Below are 9,558 nucleotides of genomic sequence, written 5' to 3' on the forward strand. Positions count from 1 at the left end.
TACCTCCTTGACTCCTTGCCTCTTGCCACATATCGTTACTCGCTCCGAGTTTCCAAGCAGCGGAAACTGAACCCTCCAACACTAAATCCTTCACCTAACCGCGACTTTTATTTTTTTTAGTAACCCAATAATAGCTGTGATTGAGTTGATGTCCACTAAACATTAAGTACTTGGACTGATAACAGGCTACGTGTAGGCAGAATATCAATCCATCCATCACCACATCTTTTCCTTCTCTACTGGGAAAAGTTAAGAGGCCAGCTGAAATTGGGTGAGAGGCCAGGTACATACCGACCGGAGCTGCATCTTATCACAACTCCAACGTTCATATTCATTTTCATATTCACGCCTGTGAGCGAATGCTGTATCAGTTTCAGACTGTGAGTGGGAATTGGAGAACCTGCAGAGAACTTTGGAAGAACATTGCAATCAAATCAAATCTGGTTTATTGTAATTTTAAACACTGCACACTAGTGCAGATAAAACCAGAAAGCCTTTCCCTCGGAATTTATGATGGCTTAATATTATAGGACAAGACAATAACATATGGAGCTTTTCCCACTATACAGTTCCAGCACGGCACGGTCAAACCAAAAGTTTAACCTGAAACCTGCTGTGAGGCACCAGTGCTAACCGCTGCCCCACCCCAAAAGATCATGTGACGTAAAACTGAATGAATATTTATCGCATGTCGGAAAGTATTTATCAGAGTGGTCTGAGTGAAATGCCAGCAATCACTGCGAGGGCGGCGATGCCATAACTACTGAAGTACGGGGTGAACGGCGGACATTCGGACATTTTTTCCTGGAAAATATTCAGCGCTGAAATTGCTTGTTTAGTTGAGTTTTGTAGAGTTAAGCAAATAGAGAGAGACAGAAAACCAATCTGGACCGCTGTCTCACCTCTGTGCACCTGGCCAGTGTTTGTATTACGTGGGTTTGAATATTGAATTTGTGGCCAAAGAAAGACAGTCCGGCTTTCACATTTTTTTCAGTGCGAGGAAACTTCTAAGAAAAAAATGCATGGAATTTTATTTACAAATCACTGCATCTGTCCATCTATATCTAGATAAAACCTGGAGCTTTGAATTCAAAACAAGAAAATACATAAAAAAAGAACGATACAAATGACAAAAAGTAAAGAGAACAGGTTCAGATAAGTCTGGAAATAGATTAATTAGTTTGTAATGTAGGAGGACAAGTTTTTTTTAGGAAAAGGAACAATAAATAAATAAATAAATACATCTTCTTTTCCTTGCTTTTGCACAGTTATAAGAAAACTTCTTTTTCAAAAGGTTGTCAAACTTCCACTTGGATGTCAAGGGAGCTAAAGTGTTATTTCCCTGGTGTTTTGGGTCAGTGGGGTACACACTCAGGCAGACTTTGTGCCATATGAGATACAGCAGGACACGTCAGTTCATTTTCATCCCGACCGCTGCTGTCTTATGTTACACACTCACACACATGCACGGGGAAACACACACACACACACACACTCACACACTGAAGCAATTAGCTGTGGCCTTGTGGTGGAATAATAGAGTGTGTGGGCATTCCTGGTGATTTCTGTGGAGCGGAGGAAAAAGACGATACTTTTTATCCACTTCTTCCACCGAGTCCATATGTTTCATCTTTCACAGCGTGCACGAATTCCCCTCCTTCCACACCCAAACTGTCAACAAAACTTCACCGCAAACATCTGAGCATCCAATCGCTCGATCAAATCCATGCCACTGGAGTTCTACAGTTACTGACGGAGTCGTTCCGTGAGCAACTTCGTAAACCTGGCATCGCAAATATGTCTGAGGATATATCGCTGTGAAGTGAAACATATTTGTTTCAGGTCACATGACACATATAAAGCCGAGGTTTTTATTGTCAATATCACGGCTGATGAGCCGTGCAGATGTTGACAAGTGAACCGTTGTATTGGCATCACACAGCCTGAGCTGCCCTTGCAAAAACAACCACTAAGCAATGGAGAAGTTATTTAGCCTCAACATTAAAGGCCCAGTATCACTTACAAGGGTTTAATGTCAGAAATGTAACCTACTGCTCATAAGTATGTTTGCATAAGTGTATAATGTATGTATAATCACTTATATGGCTTTTGTAGCCCTTCAGAGTGTCGTCACTGGAAGAGTCATGAGCGCGACGTCCGATACAGGAATCAAAATGAACAATGCCAAACTGTTGATCAGTGAAAAAGACTTAAAAATCCTGAAAACACACAAGAGTGTCTCTAAAATCTCAACATTTAATAGGGGCCTAGTGTATTTAGCACGCAAACCGAATAAAGTCGAGTCGAGTCACAACTATTTATCATAGTATATTATGAGAAAAACATCAAAAATGAGATGGTTCTTCTTAAAATGGTTCATCTGAACATGTTATTTTATAGGTTCCCTTCAAATCTTCATTGCATGAGCATGTTAAACGTACACAAATCTGCCGTGACACTGAAACCCTTGCCATATCTAAACCTGAATGTGTTGTGTCTTCACTATCTAGTGCACTGGAAATCGGAGTTCTATCTTCATCTGAGCCTGAACTGTGCCATCATTAATCGGACGAGCCCTAAAAGAAATAATGCAAAGTGAAATGAAAAACGAAGAAAAGGAAACAAGGTTTTTCAAATTGTTCAGTCGTCGTTAAAAACAGTACAGAAATTCACTTTTACAAGAAGACATTGCGCGACATTTTTTAAAGTGTTAACAATGGAAAAGCTGAAAATTGTACTGTGTGAACAGCTGCTACTGAATTTCCTGTAAGGAGTCAAATGACAAATTTAAAACAAACATGGCTGCAGATGGAAACTGCTACTGACTGCACTTTGGCAATAACATTTTCCCCTTTAGCGAGAAAGACAGAAGAAAAGGAGAGGATAATACGACTATATGACTATATAGCAAAGACTCTAAGAGAGGTGGAGATAAAATATGATCAATTGGCTCAACTCAAAGAATGACACATGTTTAAACAAACCACAGACAAACAAACTGATAGTTAGGGCTTTAAAAAAGTGCTGAGAGGGAGAAAGAGGGATGGAGAGAGTGCTGGGAGAAGGAGAAGTCCTCATATTATTCCTTTACCAGATGATGGACTCAGCTTTTCCACAGACACAGCCATGCACTCACACGCAGAGACACACAGACGCAATCTCGCACTCCTTTGTAGTGTCTGTCGTGATGCGCTCGCATATTTCTCCAAAGAAGGAGAAAGACGCGGCCATTTGTGACAGCGTGTGTTTCACGGTGAACTAAGGAAACACAAATAAAGTCTCCACAGAGCAGCAGAGACAGATGTGTCTCGTGGGTTGTCAGACTCTTGAGACACACCGCACGCCTCTGTTCTCACTCTACGTTCTCTTCTTCACATTTTGAACGCCACATCACTCCTGTGGCCTCCATATCTGCTGCTCTGAGGGAGAAAAAGCAGAGAAACCCTAAACGGTCTGACTCAACACTCCCCGAACCCCCAATTCTTTACAGATGGGTCACGTGCAGGAAAGTCAAATATCAACTTCTGTCTTTTCTCTCTCTCTCTTTCTCTGTTATTCCTCTGTCTTGATTTCACATCTCCATCAGTGAGCCAGCTGGCTGCCAAAGTCAGAGGTTATTGGATTATATCCCGGAGAAGATCTTAGGAAAAAAATACAGGGGAGGTAAATAGGTAACACAGTTGCCTCTCACACAAACAGCTGTCAAGAGCAGCAAAGTCTCCCAAATCCCCAGACTTCGAGCTGAAAAACGCTGAAAGCCTCTGCTGGACTGGAAGAAACCCAAGCACAACCGAGGTGAAATACTGTATTTGAAAGAGAAGGAGCGGGAGGAGAAATGAGGAGAATATCCTTGAATAAATTAAGCTTCGAAAAGTCCGACTTAAGCCTTTTAAACATCGCCTTTTCACGGCAGATGATTAATCTTCATTTGTCACTTCGTGTTAGGAAGTAATAAAAGTAATGGGAAGTGAGTGCTGCTCATAACAATAACTCAGTCACAGGAATAGTTTAATTTTGGGGAAATATATTGATTTCCCTTTTTATTGTAGATTTATTCCGCTTTATAAATATAAAGCTACTCCCAGCAGCTATTATCTCAGTTTACCACAAAGACTTAAAGTCTTCACATGAATATATAATATTATGTTTCATCATTTACAGTTTCCCACCAAACCAGTAAACACATTTCTAGAAAAAAGTGGCTCAGTTTCTCCAAACTACAAACAACAAAAACAAAAAAATCCACAGCGCTCAAAACCATGTTATATGCCTTTTTAAAACTGATTCCTTTCACCGAACTATTATATGCTTATGTCCCGCAGAGCATCAAATAAACACAGATGTGACTTTGGCTGCATGGTTCATATTCAACTGCATCAAAGTCTTTATTTGTCGAGAAATACGAATGTGTAGAATAAGTCACTTGTGGCCTCTTTTATACTCGGACACATGATTGAAGTGTTTACACTGGAGCAGAGGGAGTGAGACGCAGTGGAATTTAGGGTGCTGCATTTTTGAAGGTCAGTGTCAGCTGTGATTTAGACCAATGGAAGTTTTGCTTTCAGAGTTCAGCAGCTTCAAAATCCTGCCGTGGATACGTGATCTTTTGAGTATTCAATTCAAATTGTGTGTGGCTGTAAAGTAAAACAAATGCATTACTGAGGAACGCGTTTCGGCCCAATGTTGCATCGGTCTCCTCGTCTCATTTGACCCTTAGAAAGGACGCGCCTAAGCACTTAAATCTGTCAATTTATTATTCCAACCACACAAAGCAAAGCGAAACTGAGAGCTTAAAAAAAAAAGACATAGAGCTAAAATAGCAACGTGTGAATCGAAATAAAAGTGAAGCGCTGTTACGATCTGATAATGTGCACAACAGCTGCAGCTGCGGACATATGAATTCACTTTGTCGCTCAATTTTTACAAATAGCCTGTCAGTCCGTCTCATAAATCTTAAACTGACGCAACCTTTCACCCTTCAGGCTCATCACGTCATCGTTTCCACTGACCCCGGATGACCCTCTCCTCCTCGCTCTTGCTGCTTCTCGCTGTGGCTTTTTTTTCCTCTTTACTTTGAAGCCAAAACATTAAGGCCTTATTTGTCCTAATAAAGTGATCATCTCTCTCGCTCTTCTCTTTAGTTCCCTTTGTGTGTTTTATGGCGACAGCGTCTGCGTTTGTCTCAGTTTCTCAGTCTCCAAACTTCCATCTCACTTGTTTTCTTTCACAGTTCATTTGTCTGTCGCATGCTCTCTCACACACACACACATACACACACACACACGTTTGTGCAGCATTCGTAGTGAGGACACTCAGACATAATGGATTCCCTTACCTTAACCTTAGGCATCACAACCAAATACTTAACTCGAATCCTAACCTAAACCCAATTCTAAAACTGAAACCAAGTGGCAGAACGTGAGGACCAGTCAAAAATGTCCTCATTTGGTCCTTACAAAGATACCCATACAAGAACACACACACACGCATGCATGCACATTTTCCCTCTCTCTCAGCCAGGGAAAGTTGTTCTGGTGTTGAGTTTCAATACAGTAGGAAATATTTTCGACCATGCAGGAAATGTCTGAACTGCTAGAATCATTCTATCATTCTCTCTCTCGCTCTCTCTGTCTCTCTCTCTCACCCACACACACTGAAATGCATGATAAAAAAACCCCCACTTTGCACATATAAAAAGTATAACTTCTGCATTCAATTTCCAAAAACTACAACATGAATGTGATCTATAACTTCTTAAATCCATCGGAATCTGCATTATAATTATTATTTTTTTCAAATTCAAGGGTCCAATTTTAATGACATCATCCACTTTCCCGTCTCTGCTGTAACTCTTGGAACAAAACCTCGCACGACACCAAACGCGGTCGCGTTCAAGAAGTGCAGTCCAGCAGCATAAAAGAAAAACCATCACTTTCCACTTCTAAATCAGCGTGAATCAAGTCAATCTTCACCATCTTCATTTGACAATCTCGCCAAGTGGAAAGAGGTTGTGCAACATAAACTAAAAAGGTAATCAGTGTCTTTGTGTGATGTAACAAAACACCCAGATTGTGAGTGTGACATGCAGTCTTATATCTATTTGAAATGTACCTTTACGGCCTGAAAACACTGAACAGCAGTGGAGCAGTAAAGATGGCAGCCGTGGGTCAGTCGCAGGGCACCGGCATGGGCTCCTCTGTCACTGGCGCCACCGCCTGGTTCCTGAGCCGCCCTGCATCTCTTGCACGTGACCTCCACGTCTGAACATCTGGGAAAATGAAGTGACACAGCAAATCGGTTCAAGTGCACGTGCAAATCTCCCCAATTCATTCAAACGTCAGGACAATGTCTTCACCTCACCGAGCGCAGACTGCAGCGTCATGGTGGAGCCATCTGGGTTGTTCATCGCAGGCCCCGGACCAGGAGACCAAGATAAACAACCTGATGTTCAGAACAAAATCAGCTGTTCAAAACATGCAAGAGGAAGTAAATTAAAGAAGATTAAAAAACAACAACGCATAGTTTTTAAAGCTCCTCATGGGACATCGCTACTAACTGCGTCTGGGTTGTTTTTATGGGTCGTTTTAAGTGAAGCCCTGCTGTAATGTAAAGAGAAACAGAATCTCGAATATGTCAAAACCGCCTCAGCGCAGAGTAAATAAAACATTCACAGAGGGAAATGGGATCCACAGAGTGGACAGTTAGAAGCTGCAGGCTGCTGCTGCTGCTGCTCAGCAGTGGCGTCTTCATTTCTGACCACATTCGTCCAGGAAACTTTAACTCTCGGTCCTCAGTTTGAACTCAGGCCTGGTAGGATAAAGAAAACAGGGCAGCAAACGTAGATAGTAGACAAAGACTTACCTTCAGTCAAGTAATATCACATGCAAGTACAAAATTCATGTATCTGTAATTACTTTTACTTGGTTATTTTTATTTCTAACAACATTTACTACACTACATGTGCTTTAAAATTACTGTTGATACTACAAGTACAGTAAATGTCATATATTTTAAGACTTTAAAGAGTGACTTCAACTTCTACCAAAGTAATTTTCTGGTAAGGTACTTGTACTTCAACTCAAGTATCCCTTTTACAGTAGGTACCTTATACATGACCGTGCCAAATGAAACCTCACTTCCTGCTGCCACGACCTTTGACGACCTTTGATGCTACATCCAATTCCTCATAATATTAGTTTGATTGAACGGTTTAAACTGTCCTTGTGTAATATGTTTGTTGCAACAGGGGTTGAATCATTTTGATTGCGACTGTATATAATGAAACTGACTGAAAATCTGCAAGTATATCATTTGTTTAGACGGGTTACTAAGATTTACTTAACCTTATGTTATGTGCAAACTCACATCAACTTCCACACAGACACATTGATCTGAAAGGGCAAAAATATTACCTTTATTAGCATTAAACTCATATATATTGATTATTTTTGGCTGATATATAGTCCGTGTATACAGAGTCACTTGTTGTACACAGTAAATATGTACAACAGCGATCATTCCCATTTAAAAACAGTCACTGCAATCTGAATTCATAACAATGCAGAGGCATTTCACTATTTTCGATACTTTGGCCAACTTTACGCACTGTTAAATGATTGTTTTTGTGTGAAATTATTCTCCTAGATTGCCTAAATCTATTTACCATGACGTGTGCTGCTGACCTCTTGGCCAGGCTGCCCTTGGAAAAGAGATTTGGATCTCAATTGTTTTTTCTATCTGCTTAAATCAAGGTTAATAATAATAAATAGCTAGCCGCTCGCTGCTTGCTTTTCTGGCATCGTATGTTGAATTGGAGTCTTATTGGGGCCTGTTAATTTAAGATCGCTATCTGATCTTAATCTTCACAGTTTTATGATTTCATTGGAAACAAAATGACATTTTCGTATGGAAGGAATAAAGTAATCATAAAATCTTTTGGTTTCATGGTTTGTCTGTGAAGGACAAAAACAGCCTAAACAAAGTGTTCGATGATAATTGGGAGAGCAGCAGCAGCAGCAGCAGCAGCAGCGCAGAGACTCCGACTCATGTGGCTGAACCAAGAAAGCAAATTACAAGTCAACCGAGTCATATTTTTTTTTCCCTTCAGCGAATTCACTTTGGTGCCCTCTGGGCGACGTTAAAATGTGCCCACACAAGAACAGAGCGTTCCTCCAAAGTCTTTCATTCCTTCTGCTATCTGGCAACTAAACACAGATAGTGGTCACCTCTTTTAAAAAGGAAATGTAATGTTTTTAATTAGAGACAGAATTTATTTATTTATTTATTGCTGCTTGTTTATTGTGCACTATGATCTGCGTCTGACATTCAAGTTGCTGGTGAGCTTTCGTGTGTCATGGTGAGGGGACTTTCTGGAATCGGAAGAGTCTAATCTGGCCACTAGGGGGCCAGTCAAGTGGAAGAAAAAGTTATACTCAATTGCAATAAAAAGATCATTTCTTGGAATTTCATAATAAAAGCATGTGTGTTGATATGGAACAATATATAGTTCACAAGTAACTCCATTATAACTTGATATAAGTGGCAGCCCATATTAAAATTCTCATGTGCGACGTGCCACTTTGAGATGTCGGTTTTTGACACCTCTAAAACATGCACGCCAGTGGGTCCCCAGGACAAGGATTGAGAAACCCTGTCTTAGAGCAATAGCCTCTGCAATAAACGTACAGTATACAGTGAGTGGGCAAACCTGGGCTACTCAGATAATTAAACCATTGACTCCCATTGATTTGTTTGGTTCGGATTGACGAGAGTGTAGGCGAGTGTGAATTTAAAGAGATATACTGGAAATGAATGCATACGTGTACTCACCCAAGTCAAATCGCTTTTATTCGTATAACCCGACATCATTTCAAGTTATACCCTTCAAAACTCCACAGAATAGTTAGGTGAAACAATCTGAAGAAGAGCTGAGGTGTTTGTACTGGAGCTCATTAGTGGTGATGAGACACAGGTGTGTGTGTGTCAAGCTGCTCTTGCACTCACACACACACAACTAAGAGCAACATTTAAAACCAGGAATGGAATGACGGATCAAGTGGCTCTGACACAGTGAGTGTCCATGTTAGTAAACATAGCGTACATGTTGACGAGAAATTCAACTTTACTTTTCGATGCGAGAAAAGCGTAGTTCCCTGACCGGGAATCGAACCCGGGCCGCGGCGGTGAGAGCGCCGAATCCTAACCACTAGACCACCAGGGAGCTGTGCCGTTGAAGGGATCAGAAACAAATACGAAGGCACAGCACAATGTTATCTCTTCGACGCAATATTTTACTTATACAATATTTTAATTATTTATTAATTAAATGAGGTCGCTAAATACATTTGCTGGGTCGTTTTCATTTTAGTAAATATTTTCCTTTTACTAAATATTTATTTCCGTAGAAAATGTGACAGTAAATGCTCAGAGACTCTAGAAAATGCAAGAAGTTGATTGTGTTGTCATTTATATTGTTGACTAGGTAAAACAGTGCATAAAATCTAGGTGAAATCATTTAATTTGGCTAAAAGATGGAGAGGGATAAAAGATCAAATTATT

General features: G+C 40.5%; 1 non-coding gene across 1 annotated transcript; it reads right to left on the reverse strand.

Moving 5' to 3' along the window:
- Positions 1–9,148: 9,148 nt before the first annotated feature.
- Positions 9,149–9,220, reverse strand: trnae-cuc (transfer RNA glutamic acid (anticodon CUC)). Its single transcript has one exon. It is a non-coding gene; the product is annotated as a tRNA-Glu (tRNA).
- Between the last annotated feature and the right edge of the window lie 338 nt (positions 9,221–9,558).

Source organism: Solea solea, chromosome 4 (genome assembly GCF_958295425.1).
Source record: "Solea solea chromosome 4, fSolSol10.1, whole genome shotgun sequence".
Taxonomy (NCBI): domain Eukaryota; kingdom Metazoa; phylum Chordata; class Actinopteri; order Pleuronectiformes; family Soleidae; genus Solea; species Solea solea.